A 14,696-nucleotide genomic window follows, 5' to 3' on the forward strand; every position below is an offset into this window, starting at 1 on the left:
ACCAGGGCCTTGTTAAAACACAGATTGCTTCGTCTCATTTCCAGAAGGTTTTTTCCCAGTAGTTCTGGGATGAGGCCCAAGAAGTTGTCTTTCTAACAAATGCCCAAGTGATGATGATGCAGATCTAGGGATCACACTTTGAAAACTATTGCTCTAGATAGATAGACATGTAGGTGAAAAATCTGTTTAAAATTCATCGAGCCTGAAAGCTAGTTCTATTTTATGTATGAAGAACTATTTGTACATGGCTTTAATACACACCAAAGTTTCTAGAACTGAAACTACCATATAATTTAAGGGAAGAAATTTGAACTTAGTTGTGTTTCAATTTTTTTTTCAATTTTTTTATTACTTTTTAATTTAAAAAAAATAACAACAAATGCAAACATTCTTAACTTCTGATCATTCCGTTCTACATATATAATCAGTAATTCACAATATCGTCACACACTTGCATATTCATCATCATAATCATTTCCTTGTTTCAAATTTTAACTTGTTTAAGATTTCAGAAAATCACATCACTAATAAAAAGTCACCACCAGTGACAATGTCAGCATCAACACCACACACTATCTTCCTTCATTTATAACTTTTCACATGTAAAAAATGAGGAGAGATTTGAAACTCCTTCTAACAAACTTAGAAGCAAATATTATTAAATTAGTAGAGACATGAAAATCAGAGATCTCTCTGTATTTCACTAATAGAAGTTATGTCAAATATTTTATACCAATGCCATCCTATTACAGCACAGGTATAAGAATTATATATTGAAATCATGCGTTTGAAAACCATCTTAGTTGGTTTTCAATCTTATTCTGATACTGTTCTCAGAGTTCTGTCATAGCCTCTCTAAATCGTCTTTTTTACCTTTAGCTTTCCCAGTCCACCCTCCATACCCCATTGTATGTTGTCTTTGTTTCCTGCCCCCTAAAATAGATACCATACAATGAGTTGACTTAAACAACAGGAATTTATTGGCTCACGGTTTTGAAGGCAGGAGAAGTCCAAATCGATATGTCAGCAATGCACAATGCTTTCTCCATGAAGACTGAGGCATTCTGGGTCTGATGGTTATTTTGGAGTCCTTAGCTTTCCTGTCACATGGCAAAACACAGGACAGTGTCTTCTTTCTCCTGTTGACTTTTGGCTTCTGTCCTTAGCTTTCACTCTCTGAACTTCACTCTGCTTATAAAGGAAACCAGATTAAAGCCCAGCCTGATTCAGTTGATTACATCTTAACTCACAATAACATTTACAAGTCTTTTATAGTCCATAGAAATGGATTAATATTAAGGACGTGTATTTTTCTGGAGTATGTAATTTAACCTATCACTCATGTCAAAGAATATGGTCTCAAAGATACTATTAAGTATTAGATATCCATAGAAAGATTTCAAAAAACACATTTTTTTCCTAACACTAACTTTTCCAATGTCATAAAATAAGGAATTATTTTAATACAAAACTCATAAACAGAGCCCAGTTCATTTGCAATTATATCTATACTCTTTCGTTGTACCCATCACTCCATCTCTAGTTTGTCTTGGCTTCTTAATTTGTTTTGAATTAAGGTTATTTCTCTCTCTTTTCCCATCATTTACAAGTAAATCTGGCTTGTTTTTATTTACCAAACACTTTTAATGAAAAATTCTTACATGCACCCATATCACTACTCTTTTATTTAACTATATTTCTTCTGCAGTTCTTCTGTAGAATTGCTTCCGATCACCTGGGTTCTAATAAATCCAACCATTCATTGTAAGAAAGTACAATTATCTGACCATTTCATTATATCCTTCTGTGTGGTTATGACTGAATATATACATACTGAAATAAATAGCATTTATTAGAAATTACTTTCTTTTTAATTTGCCTTTATATGGTATCATACCAATTTTTTATAATCATATCTGTATTAGGTTATACTACATATGAATTTCATTTCAGAATAATAAAGAGCATTTCAGAAATATTTGCTATACAAGGGGATGTTGGCCCTGAAAAAGTTGAGAACACTCATCTGGTCCAATCCCTTCAGTTATATTTTTGTGGAAAGGGAGGCTCAGAGAAATAGTCACACACCTGAGGATACAACTATTTAGTAGAATTAGGTCTTCTAATATCTGAGTTTACCAATTTCAAATCCAGTAATCTTACAACTAGAATAAAGATGACATAGTTGTTTTTGTCTTTTCTTTATTTCAATGTAGAAGGAAAGAAGTTGAGTAGAGAGATTTATGTAATTTCTGATCATATGTTGTAACAACATCTGATTTTTTCTCATGGCTTCTGATATAATTTTTCTATAGAAAATTCCCTCCATTGTTTTTCTCCATTTAAAATCTACAAATTCACAGATGCTTGTTTGAGCCTAAGAAACTGTGTTGTTCATAATCCCTTTTTCATTATAGCATACCTTTGCTCTGCCTTCAGATGCTGAAGTATTGAGTCAGACAGCATTTGAAAAGCAATACATACCCTAAAAAAGGGACAAAAATGAAGGCAATCATCTCCAACTGTCAGAAAAGAGTGGTGAGCTCAGAAAGTGAGAAGTTAATCAATACCAAATCAGACTAAGCACAAGGAAGCACCAGATTATTACACAGCAGCCTTCAAAAGTGCAATTCTTACCATCCAGGGGGAGCATGGGTGCTGAGAAAGCTTCACTCAGCATTTATTAAGTACCCCCACTGCACACATTGCAGACTGCACAGAGCTGTTCAAAAGTTTAAGACACAAACATGGTAATTGAATATGTCTTTGTATGTGAACTGGAGAAATAATCCATTTCTAGCAGCTTGTACATTTTAAACTTATTACAGTAGCCTTCCACAGACTCAATGCCATTGCATTGTTTTTATTGCTGCTAATAGTTGTTATTCATTATTTTTTATCATAGCTTTGGGTTTTCTATTGCTCTTTGAGCAATAGAGTCATTACAAGAAATGGCACTAAAAAAATAAAGCAAGAAAAAGTTTTAATTATTCTAAGGAGCCATGGAATTTTGTTTTCTTCTCAAATGATCATAAGAAATATGTGACATATCTAGTCTCTGCCTTCATCTTCTCTGTTTTTCTGAGCTCAGTTTGGAACACAGCTATAGTAAATACATGCACCCTGTTGTAGGCATTTTTGTCTTTCCTTTCTCATGCTTCTATTTTTTCTTTTGGACTGTAATTTATTGAAAATGTCAATGTTGTCTATCTTAAGTCCTCATTGAATGATGTGGAGGATGAACAAAAAGACCTGAATAAACAGGATCACAATGCTTCAAATATGGGTCTTTGGTAAGAGGGTTTAGAAAGAAAATCTGTAAAAGAAATATTAGGTGATAGAATAGATTATATATCTAATGAAAGAACATTCTAGAATGAAGTTATAATAAGTGAACAAAAAAATCTCTGTACTTAGGTTGACAGAGAGTTGAAAAAGAAATGTGAGATGAGCAAGGTACACTCTATCTGTACCCCAAGAGAGAAAGGGAGAGAGAAAGGAGTAGAGGTATTTTGGGATTAGTGAATTTAGAGTGAAGCTGATAAAAGCACTGAGCTTCTAATGATGGCTCTAAAACTTTGTAGATCTTCAAGGAAAAGAAAGGGTGCCATTAGAGTGATAACAGGGTAGTTAACTTAAGGTTCTCTGAAGAAATAATATTAGTGAGACTTGAAATATGAAAGGAGCTGGTCAGGTGAGGGGGTGAACAGAGAAAACATCTCAGGGTGAGATACCTATAATAACAGAGGTCCCAAGTTGGGAAACAGGTTGATGCATTAAAAGAACAAAATGTTCAGGGTGGCAGAAGTATAATGAACAAGAGTAAAATTGGTTTACAATTAAGTTGAGAAGCTAGACATGGGGAGGGTTTAAATGGGGTAGTGGCATAATTTCATTTGCATTTAAAACAATTCCTTTGACTTTGATGTAGAGAAGAAATTGTGTATGTTGAGATAGGAGTGGTAAAAAAGAGAAGAAACAGACCGGAGACTTTTGCAAGGCTCCAGGTAAGAGAGGATGGTGGCTTGAACTTGGGTGGGATTAATGGAAGTGGTGAGAGGTAGCCAGATTCTAGATGTATTTTGAAAATAGAATTGGCATGTAATGGCAACAGAATGAATAAAGGATGAGAGAGAAGGAAGTCTAAATATAATTCTCTGCTTTTTGACATAAACATCTGCATGAATTGTGTTTTAAATTTGATAGAAAGATTGAAGTCATTGTGGATACAGGGTCGAGAAAACAATGGGGTTTTGGGGGAAGCATAAAATTAACATGTCTAGGTGGACATGTCAAGTAGGTAGTTGGATAAATAAGCCTGAGGTGCAGATCTGAAGTAGAGATAAACATTCTGGAGTCAATGGTGTATTTATGCATCCTGAAGCCAGTGGTGTATGTTTTCTTTTAAGGTCATAAGAATGAGTGCAGTCCTAGGGAGAGAGTTTAGAAAAGAAAGTCAGGACAGAGTCTCTGACTTCAGTGAGTCCTCTCCTTGTTCTACCCTTTTACCTCTAGAAGCAAGCCAAAAGAAAAAGGAAGTGTCCCATTAGGTCCCGGGACTGCAATTAAATGCACAATAATTCCTCAGAACCTATCTGTCAGTCATGCTAACTTTGTTAGCTGACTTAATGCAGGGTTTGCTTGATAAGTAGATAGTGATCTTATAAGAATCTTCTTTCTTTCTTTTACATTCCATTTCCAACTCTTTTCAGCAAGAAAAACACATACCATGAGCCCATATTTATTATTTCCTTTATTGCTACCATTATCTTTGGGCCAAATGAACAAAGGCTGTAGAATCTGAAAATGCAGCAGTGGAAAGTAATCACAAATATACCAAGAAAACCCAAGGAAAATAGATTTATATAGGGTTTTTAATATTTTTATTGCTCACCTATGCTATTCCTAAAGCAAATATTTAGTGTAGAGCTATCTGACATATTCCAGCATTCTAGGCATCATATAGACACTAGTGATGGTGATAAGCCTTCAAAGAGCTAGTATATCGTATTTTAATTTTCAGAACTGTAAATAGTTTCCATTTAATGGATATAGCAATTAAGACTAATTTCCACTGCAACACACACAAAAAAGGAAGAATCAGTATGAGTTTGTATAATAGCTAAGTTTCAGGATTGGATGCCGTGTGTGTATGTATGTGTGTAGTATATCGATATATATATTTCACATATATCTAAAATAGAAGACAGAATTTCAAGTTGTTTTATAGAATTAAACCATAGTTATACACAACTAAACAGATTTCTGTGGTAGAGGCAGAGTCATTATAAACTAAAATCCATACACATTTTTAAATGAGCCTAGAAAGATGAAATATAGTGCTTTAAGTCTTTTCTAAAGAGATCAGAAAGAGTTTCATTTACATGTCCAGAAATGTAAAATGAGAATTTATACCAAGATAATTGTTGAAGAAAAAAACATAGAAAGTGACCTTTAAAAAATTGAGGGACATTATAAAACCCTGTTCTATAAAGAGATCCCTGTACAGTTAGGTTTAGTATATCACCTGATTGTGTGGTTAAAGTTGTCTTTTAATAAACATGCAAAACAGGGATCTGGGCTACTTCTGGGATAATGGCTAAATGTTCAATGGGAATGGATGTTAAGTACTTTGGTTTATTACAGTCTGTTTATTGCATTTTGAATACCTTAAAATGACAATTTAATGTAGCTGAAATTATAAGGAGTTTATTTTCTGCCAGCCACTTCTTGGCAAAAACCTGTGAGGTATGACCAGAGAGCAGAGGCTAAATCTTTATTGCATTTATGGAAACAAGAATGAATTTCTAAAATTGAAAGGGCAACTCCCAGCTGTGAAGAGTTTTATATTTATTTTTAACAGACTTTCCACCTCCCTGCTATAACTCACATTTAAGAGTTCCCTACTCGAGAACTGGCCCTACAGGCAGAGAGACTTAAATCATAAACTTGAGAAAACATTGATTTTGAACCTTTTGAAGGCCTATATATAGCCTTTGGGTGACCTTAGCTAAGGAAGTGGAACACTGATTCCACCATGGCCCACTGACTCACTGGAGGGTAATAAGCTTCAATAGAGTATCAGGGCCACGAAAAAAATGTCAGGTGATAATGTGTTTTGTTTTTTATTTTAGGAAAAATAAATATAAAATATTGTCCTCCTTGGTGTTAAAAAAATAAAAGTGGTATACAAAAACTTTTTAAACTCTCGTTTCTGTGAGATAATTCAACAAAAAATATAGGTTTTTTACTACTATTATTTAAAGGAAGGGAGAGACAAGAAACAGGCAAAAGAAGAAAGAAATGACTAGAATAAAAGGGTGAAGTTAAAAAGAGAATCCAACCAAAAAGCAGAAAGAAAGAAAACGAACCATATGCTTAAACACACAAAGAAACAAATAGATCTGTTAGGAATAGGTCTTGCTGAAGGTAACAGAAAAAAATCCCAATACTAGTGGATTAAACAAAGTAGACATTTATCTCTCTCACACATAAAAACCTTTTCGGGAAGGACAGCTCTAGCATGCTGGTCCTGCAGCCATCAGCAAGGCTGAGTCACCCTGTCGTGTTGCCCCAGTAAACATAATATGGCCTGGCAGACCCTAAGATGGCTGGTCACATGTTTCCATATCCAGTCCGTTTGCTAACCCCTCTTTGGAAGGAAGGATGAAGATTGGAATGCCATGCCCTCTTCCATGAATCAAATCTCACACTTAGTTACCTGGCCACCCCCTACAAGCAAGGGAGTCCAAGAAATGTAAACATTCCAACTTAAAAACTGGATTTCCTGTAACTAAATAAAAAGGAAGAATGTATATTCCTATAGATAATTGATATTCATACATTTTGTCTGAGAACATAAAAATGAGTTATCACTTTTGAAGTTATAACAAACTAATACTTACCAATTCTTTTGAACAGTCAGGTTTTTCTGTTTACATTTTTAATCATTAGATAATATTTTGGAAGCCAATCTTTATTTTCTCATGAAATTTTGAAAGTTTTCTTCAGATGTGAGAAGGAATTCCTTACATTTTTAAATTTTGCTTTGAGGATTTTGTAGGATTTAGGCAATTTGCTGTTACTGTACATTACTTTAATGGTCAAAATGTTTCTGGTTGCATAAATTTTTATTGAAATTTGTGATAAGCTCAATATTTACTCATTGTGTTTAGTATTTTCTTCCTTGTACAGTTCTAATTTGAAATATCTTGGTGCACTTAGCTAAGGCATACAAGGTTACACATATTCTTTCAGTAAAGACAATTGGTGAACATAACATTAAATGTAATTAAGGTTTTTTCCTTTTAAAGAAAAAAAATAAAATTAAAAAAATAATAAGTCATGTTAAAAATGCTATTTTTAATCCATATACCCCTATTTAAGGTTATGGAAATAAGGTTTCACTCCTATTTAAAATAACTCTAAAATAATTTGTGTTGAAGGAAAAAAGTACAGTAAGAATTGCACTTAGGTAGTACTTAACAATATTAAAATGCATAATAAAAAACTAATGAATAGAATGCTGCATCACTTCCAAGGTTAGGCCATAAAAGGTAATACGTTTTCTCCCTGGCTTTCTCTCTCTCTCTTTCTGGACACACATGTTGGAGCCCCCTGAGTTGCCATGTACAAAGCCCAGCAATCCATACCACTTTGCTGGAGAGACCATGAAGGAAGACTTCATAGAGATAGGGAGAACTACTTGAGAAGCCCTAGTTGTGCGCATGGCAGAGATGTGAGGATGCCATAGGTATCCACTATTACAGAAGCAGGAATTATCTTAGATGGAACAGTCTGTGTCAAGGCTGATAGAATGCATGAATTTGTTACCTATTTCTGTTGATTCACGTTATTAAAATGCATTCAATGTTGATTTCAAATCCATCTCCTGAAAACCTGAAGTGTGAGGATCAAAGAGGAAGACTTGGAAGGCACTGGCAGTGCATTTATTTTTGTTCAAAGTATAAAGTATTTCATTCGATGAAAGATTTTTCAGAACTTTGCACAACATAGTTCTACCATCTCTTGGAAAAGAAAGAAATATGACGTGTAGAGAAGGCACAAATCCAGTGAAAATAATAATGCATGGTTCCAAAGTCCTGTCATATATATATTATTTCATTCAAACTCCCTAGCTGTCCTCTATAGGATTAAAAGATTTTTATTTGCACTGTACAAATGAAGAAACTAAGTTTCACAGTGGCAAAGTGGTCTCTGTTCAAGCACTACTTCCTCTAGGACTATCCTAACTAAGTCAGCCCCTCTTTTATGAATTTTTGTACCATCTTATTCCTTTCCTCATTAGTGCTTATACCATTTTCAATGGATATTTACTTGTGTAATTATTTAACTATTGCATTTGTCTTCTCCACAAATCACACATTTTACTGGAGCAAGGGGCATGTTTGTTTTTACTCACCATGATAATCCCTACCACTTCCCACACACCCAACTTACTGTCAGTATTCAACAAAATTTTACAAATAAATGAATGAAGACATTTCCAATAATGAGGAAAGAATATATAGAAAACACTAAACTATCACAGTGAATCTGGACTTTAAAAGTTTTAGCTCTTCAAATGTTTTGAAAGGGCTTTATCTTAGGGCTACTTGTGTTAAAAAAAATAATAATTTTTAGAATGCTCTTCTGATAAACTAGAATTCAGATTTTTCAACCCAGTCACCAGAAGGAAACAGATAATTTCTAACAAATCATAAAAGTGAAGGTTTGCTTCAAAGGCAGTCTCTTCATGTATTCATTCACTCAATCGTTTATTCATTTTTTCCAACAAATACTTTTTAGTGCCTCCTGTGTGTTTAAAGTCACATTAGGCACTATAGGGAGCAGAAAATTAAATGTACTCTGCAACCTCTGTTCTCAGCATCCTTATAATCAACTATAAGACACTAGAAAATTCTGTCACTTTTTGAAATGGAAGATGACAACAGATGGTTACATTCTAAAAGTATGGTGTAGAAATTTAGTTCTATTAGCATTCATTGAAGACTGAAGTGGTTAAGTATTGTTTTATGGAAAAGAACAGACAGAAGCAGGAAAAATCACAGACTATTGTAGAAACTGCCAGTACCACTGGAGCAAAAAACATAGCCACTGAAATGACAGTGATTTCAGACAGGCAAATGGCAGATCATAAATGCTCTTATTTGCTCTTCATCCTGAAATCTATTAGAAGAGACAGTATGGCATAATTGTCTTGTTAGGAATTTACCCTGGATACAATGTACATGATAGAATGAGTAGAGTAGATTTGAAAATGGCTCACTGAATGTACGATTAGCTATGAGTATTTCAGCTAATATGGATATAAAACACAAGAACATAATAGGTACAATTTTTGGTTATCAAGCGAATGCTGTAGGCTGGAGGGTAGATGAGTAAGATTTAGAAATGTAGTAAAAATGCCAGGATTCTTGCTTCAGAGATGTAGGGAAAGATGGTGCCACTTAATAAATAAGAAAAGAGTACTGTCGAACACTCAAATTTATGTGATGAAATAAGCTTCGAGTTCTAGATACATATAGAGTAAGGCAGTGGTGGAAGATTCAATCATAAGATACTTATGAGGAGGCTGAAATATTCAAAAAAATGAAAACAGAAAAAAACATAAAATGGATGGCACAAAAGAAAAGATTGGTAGCAAGTAGAACAAGAAGGGGGAAATATATATTTAAAAGTCATCATCACATGGGAGATATTTGAGGTAAAAAATTTAGATTATACAGGATCAATAATTTAGTTTTAGAAGAACTGTGCTGGTTTGAAAGGATGTATGTCCTCTAGAAAAGACATGTTTTAATCGAAATCCCATTTCATAAAGGCAGAATAATCCCTATTCAATACTGTATGTTTGAATCTGTAATTAGATCATCTCCCTGGAGATGTAACCCAATCAAGAGTCATTGTTAGACTGGATTGGGGGAAATGTGTCTCCACCCATTTAGGTTGGTCTTGATTAGTTTCTGAAGTCCTATTAAAGAGGAAACATTTTGGAGAATGAGAGATCTGAGAGCAGAGCAGAACAACATAGCCACTTGAAGCAGAGTCCACCAGCCAGCGACCTTTGGAAATGAAGAAGGAAAACACCTTCTTGGGGAACTTCATGAAACAGGAAGCCAGGAGAGAAAGCTAGCAGATGACACCATGCTCACCATGTGCCTTTCCAGATGAGCGAGAAACTCTGAACTTCATTGGCCTTCTTGAATCAAGGTATCAGTCCCTGGATGCCTTAGATTGGACATTTCTATAGACTTGTTTTAACTGGGACATTTTCTTGGCCTTAGAATTGTAAACTAACAACTTATTAAATTTCCCTTTTTAAAAGCCATTCCATTTCTGGTATATCTCATTCTGGCAGCTAGCAAACTAGAACAAGAACTGAGACGAATACATAATTCTGAAGAATATGAATAGTTAGGAATTAAACAGAACTAGAGTAGACTGAGAAGGAGAGTTCTGACTGTATGAGGATAAGCAGGTGAGACGAACTCAAAACTAAGAGAGGACAGTGTTGTGTGAAAGAGGAAGTAGTCAACAGTGTGGGGTGTGCTGAAAGGTCAAATAAGACAAGTATAGAAAATTTTAGATTTAGCAGTGAGGAAATTAGTGATAACCACTGTGAATAGTTTCAATTGTTCACAGAGGCAGAAGGCAGATTTCTAGGGATTTAAATGAAACTGGCAGGTAAGGAGGTCAGCTTTTTAGTGAGAACAGATGAATTTTTTTAAAGATTTGATTAGAGAAGTTGTGGGTTTACAGAATAATCATGCATAAAATATGAGATTCCCATACACCATCCTACCAACAACATCTTGCATTGGTGTGGAACACTTGCAAATTATGACAGCACTTTATTGTAATTGTACTATTTTTTAACAGTAGTTACCTCTGTTACAACTGATAGTAGACTATTAAAATGTACTATTAACTATCATCCATAGTTTATATTAAGTGTACTGTTCTCCCTTACAAATGCCTTGTATTAGAGACATACCTTTGTTAGAAATTTGTAAAAGAATATTCTTAAACTATTAACTAAAGTACATCATCTGCAGTAGGGTTCACTGTGTTATACAGTCTGTTTTAGCTTTTGATTTTTATTCTGGTAACATATTACATAAGTTTTCCCTTTTACCCACATTCACCTATATAATACAGTATTGTTAACTGTGCTCACAGCAATGTACTACCAACACCACCATCCATTTCCAAACCTTTATAATCAACCTAAATAGAAATTCTTTGCAAATTTAAGCATCCACTCCCCATTCTCTTCCCAATCAATACCCTGGTAACCTATATTCTAGATTCTAACTCTGTGAGTTTATTTATTATATTTAGTCATATCAGTAAGATCATGCAACATATGTCCTTTTGTAGCTGTCTTACTTGACTCAGTATAATGTCCTCAAGGTTCATCCATGTTGTCACATGCATCAGGACTTCATTCCATTTTAAGGTTGAATAAATTCCATTGCAATATATATCACATTTTGTTTAGCCATTCTTTGGTTCATGGACATTTAGGTTGCTTCTGTCTTTTGGCTATTGTGAATAATGCTGCTATGAACATCAATGTGAAAATATCTGTTTAGGTACCTGCTTTCAATTCGTGTGGGTACATACCTAGTAGCATGATTGTTGGGTCATTTGGCAATTCTATATTTAGCTTCCTGAGGAACTACCAAACTCTTCCACAGTGTCTGCACCACTTTCCCACCAGCAATGAATGAGTGTTCCTATTTCTCCACTTCCTCTCCAACCCTTCTAATTTTCTTTTTTTTATTTTAGTAGTAGTCATTCTAGTGGCTGTAAATTGGTATCTCATTGTGTGTGTGTGTGTGTGTGTGTGTTTTTTGTTTTAGCATGGACAGGCTCTGGCATGGCAGGCAAGAACTCTGCCACTAAGCAACCATTGCCTGCCTCTCACTGTGACTTTAATTTGCATTATCTTAATAGCTAGTGATATTGAGCATCTTTTCATGTGCTTTTTAGCCATTTGCACTTCTTCTTTGGAGAAATGTCTATTCAAGTTTTTTGCCCATATTTTGTGTTGCTTGTCTTTCTATTTTAAGTTATAGGATTTCTTTATATATTCTGGATATTAAAAGCTTATCAGATATGTGGTTTCCAAATATTGTTGGAAACCATTAAGTAGGTTCTCTTTTTGCTTTTATGACAAAGTCTTCAGATGCACAAATGTTTGAATTTTCAGGTCCCATTTATCTATTTTTTATTGTTGTTGCTTGTGCTTTGGGTATAAAGTCTAGAAAACCATTGCTCAGCACAAGATTCTGAAGATACTTCTCTACCTTGTCTTCTAGTAGTTTTATAGTCCTGGTTCTTATATTTAGGTCTTTGCTCCATTTTGATTAATTTTTGCTTATGTAGTGAGATAGGGGTCCTCTTTCACTCTTTTGCATATAGATATCCAATTATCCCAGAACTATTCTTTCCCAGTTGTGTACACTTGGAAGCCTTGTCAAAAATCAATTGGCTGAGGGCCATGGTGGCTTAGCAGGTAGAGTTCTCACCTGCTATGCCAGAGACCCAGGTTCAATTTCTGGTGCCTGCCCAAGTTAAAAAAAAAAAAAATCAATTGGCCAAACAAGATGGCAGCTTAGTGAGGTGTAGAATTTAGTTCGTCCTCCAGAGCACCTAGTAAATAGCCAGGAACAGTATAGAACAACTGCTGAGGCCACATCAATGAGCGGACACACAGCATACACTAGTCTGGACAAGCAAGACCATCTGCGATCCCACCCAGAACTATGAGTCCCCCAAGCCATAGAAGCCACTGCCCCTTCTCCACAGGCTGGTTCTCAGAGGGGAAAGGAAAGAGACTTTACTAACAGCAAGGAGCTGAGCTCAATCAAGCTCCAATTGTGGAATTAATTTACAAATTCTGACTACTAAAAATAGGCCCCCAGCTCAGCTAAACCTTGAATAAAAGCTAATGTTGCTAGTTTTTGTCCTGGTGCAGAGGGGGCAGGGCTGACAGAAAAAAATACAACAGAGGTTTTTTGGATCAGACAGCACAAAATACTTGAAAAGTTTTGCCCCGGAAAAAAAAAAAAAAAAAAAAGAGGGAGCACATAGGATCTGGAGAGACACAGAGCAACATACCAACTTAAGCCCTTGATTAACAAACCCAAACAATGGGTTTCCTGCTCTAAAAAGGATTTTTTTTACAACTGCAAGGCTTCTCAGGCTCCATCTGCCCCAGGCAAGGGTGGAATTAAGCTTGCCTGAGAGATGGAGAACCTGGTCAGACGAAAGGAGGTAATTCCCTGGAGGCTGTGCCTTCCCCAGGAGAGGGGTAGAATACCTCCTGTTCAGGTAGAATACCTCTCTCAAGGAATTCAGACCACAAGGACTGGAAAACTGAAGTAATTAAAGCCAGTGTACGATCTCTGCTCTGTCTCAATCATGCTCCCAGCAGGAGAGTCTACTGAGGTGAAAGGCACTGCATCACTTTATGCTGGTTGGACCTGCAGGCAGACAAGCACCATGTACTGGGAAGGACAGGAAAAACAGAGTCTAGAGGCTTCATAGGAAAGTCTGTCAATCTGTTGGGTCTCACCCTCAGGGAAAACTGATGCAAGTGACTCCTTCCTCCTGAAAGGAGGCCATTCTGGTCTGGTAAAATGTGACTGGAGTCTATAAAATCTAATTGGATGCAACTAAGGAAAAAAAAAAAGGCACCATACAGGTAGGGCAAGAAACAAGAAAACAAGAACTAAACAATCCTGATCCATTGAACAAAACCTATGCTACAGGTCTAGAATAAGATGGACTGGATGTCAAAGAACAGAAAGAGAACAAAGCCATCCAGCAAGAAAATCCTAAGTAAAAGAGTGAAAACAATTTCCAGAATAAAGTAATTAAGGAAATTAAGTACCTAGGTGCTAGGAAAAAATACCAAATCATACTAGGAAAATTAAAGATATTGCCCAGTCAAAGGAATAAACCAACAATTCAAATGAGATACAGGAGTTGAAGCAATTAATTCAGGATGTTCGAACAGACATGGAAAATCTCATCAAAAATCAAATCAACGAATTGAGGGAGGATACAAAGAAGGCAATGGGTGAACAAAAAGAAGAAATTAAAAGTCTTAAAAAACAAATCACAGAACTTATGGGAATGAAAGGCACAGTAGAAGAAATGTAAAAAAAATGGAAACCTACAATGTTAGATTTCAAGAAGCAGATGATAGGATTACTGAACTGGAGGATGGGACATCTGAAATCCAACAAGCAAAAGAAAATATAGGGAAAAGAATGGAAAAATATGAGCACAGACTCAGGGAATTGAATGACAAGATGAAGTGCATGAATATACGTGTTGTGGGTGTCTCAGAAGAAGAGAAGGGAAAAGGAGGAGAAAAACTAATGGAGGAAATTATCACTGAAAATTTCCCAACACTTATGAAAGACTTAAAATGACAGATCCAAGAAGTGCAGCATATCCCAAACAGAATAGATCAAAACAGACATAAAACAAGACACTTACTAATCAGAATGCCAGATGTCAAAGAAAAAGAGAGAATTTTGAAAACAGCAAGAGAAAAAAAATCCATCATATGCAAGGGATGTCCAATGACTATGTGTAGATTTCTCAGCAGAAACCATGGAGGTGAGAAAGCAATGGTATGATATATTTAAGATTCT

The 14,696-nt window shown here is 35.3% G+C and overlaps 1 protein-coding gene and 1 long non-coding RNA gene across 2 annotated transcripts in view; one reads left to right on the forward strand and one right to left on the reverse strand.

The window, feature by feature from the left end:
- Positions 1-14,696, forward strand: part of SMC2 (structural maintenance of chromosomes 2) — a 187,259-nt gene that overhangs the window by 50,785 nt on the left and 121,778 nt on the right. The gene's annotated exons all lie outside the window — the stretch shown is intronic.
- The window catches only part of LOC143659170 (uncharacterized), a 37,881-nt gene that overhangs the window by 17,930 nt on the left and 5,255 nt on the right, over positions 1-14,696 (reverse strand). Inside the window, exon 2 of the long non-coding RNA XR_013163465.1 lies at positions 990-1,191. This is a non-coding gene — a long non-coding RNA (uncharacterized LOC143659170). The remainder of the gene's footprint in view (positions 1-989; positions 1,192-14,696) is intronic.

Source organism: Tamandua tetradactyla, chromosome 2 (genome assembly GCF_023851605.1).
Source record: "Tamandua tetradactyla isolate mTamTet1 chromosome 2, mTamTet1.pri, whole genome shotgun sequence".
Lineage (NCBI taxonomy): Eukaryota > Metazoa > Chordata > Mammalia > Pilosa > Myrmecophagidae > Tamandua > Tamandua tetradactyla.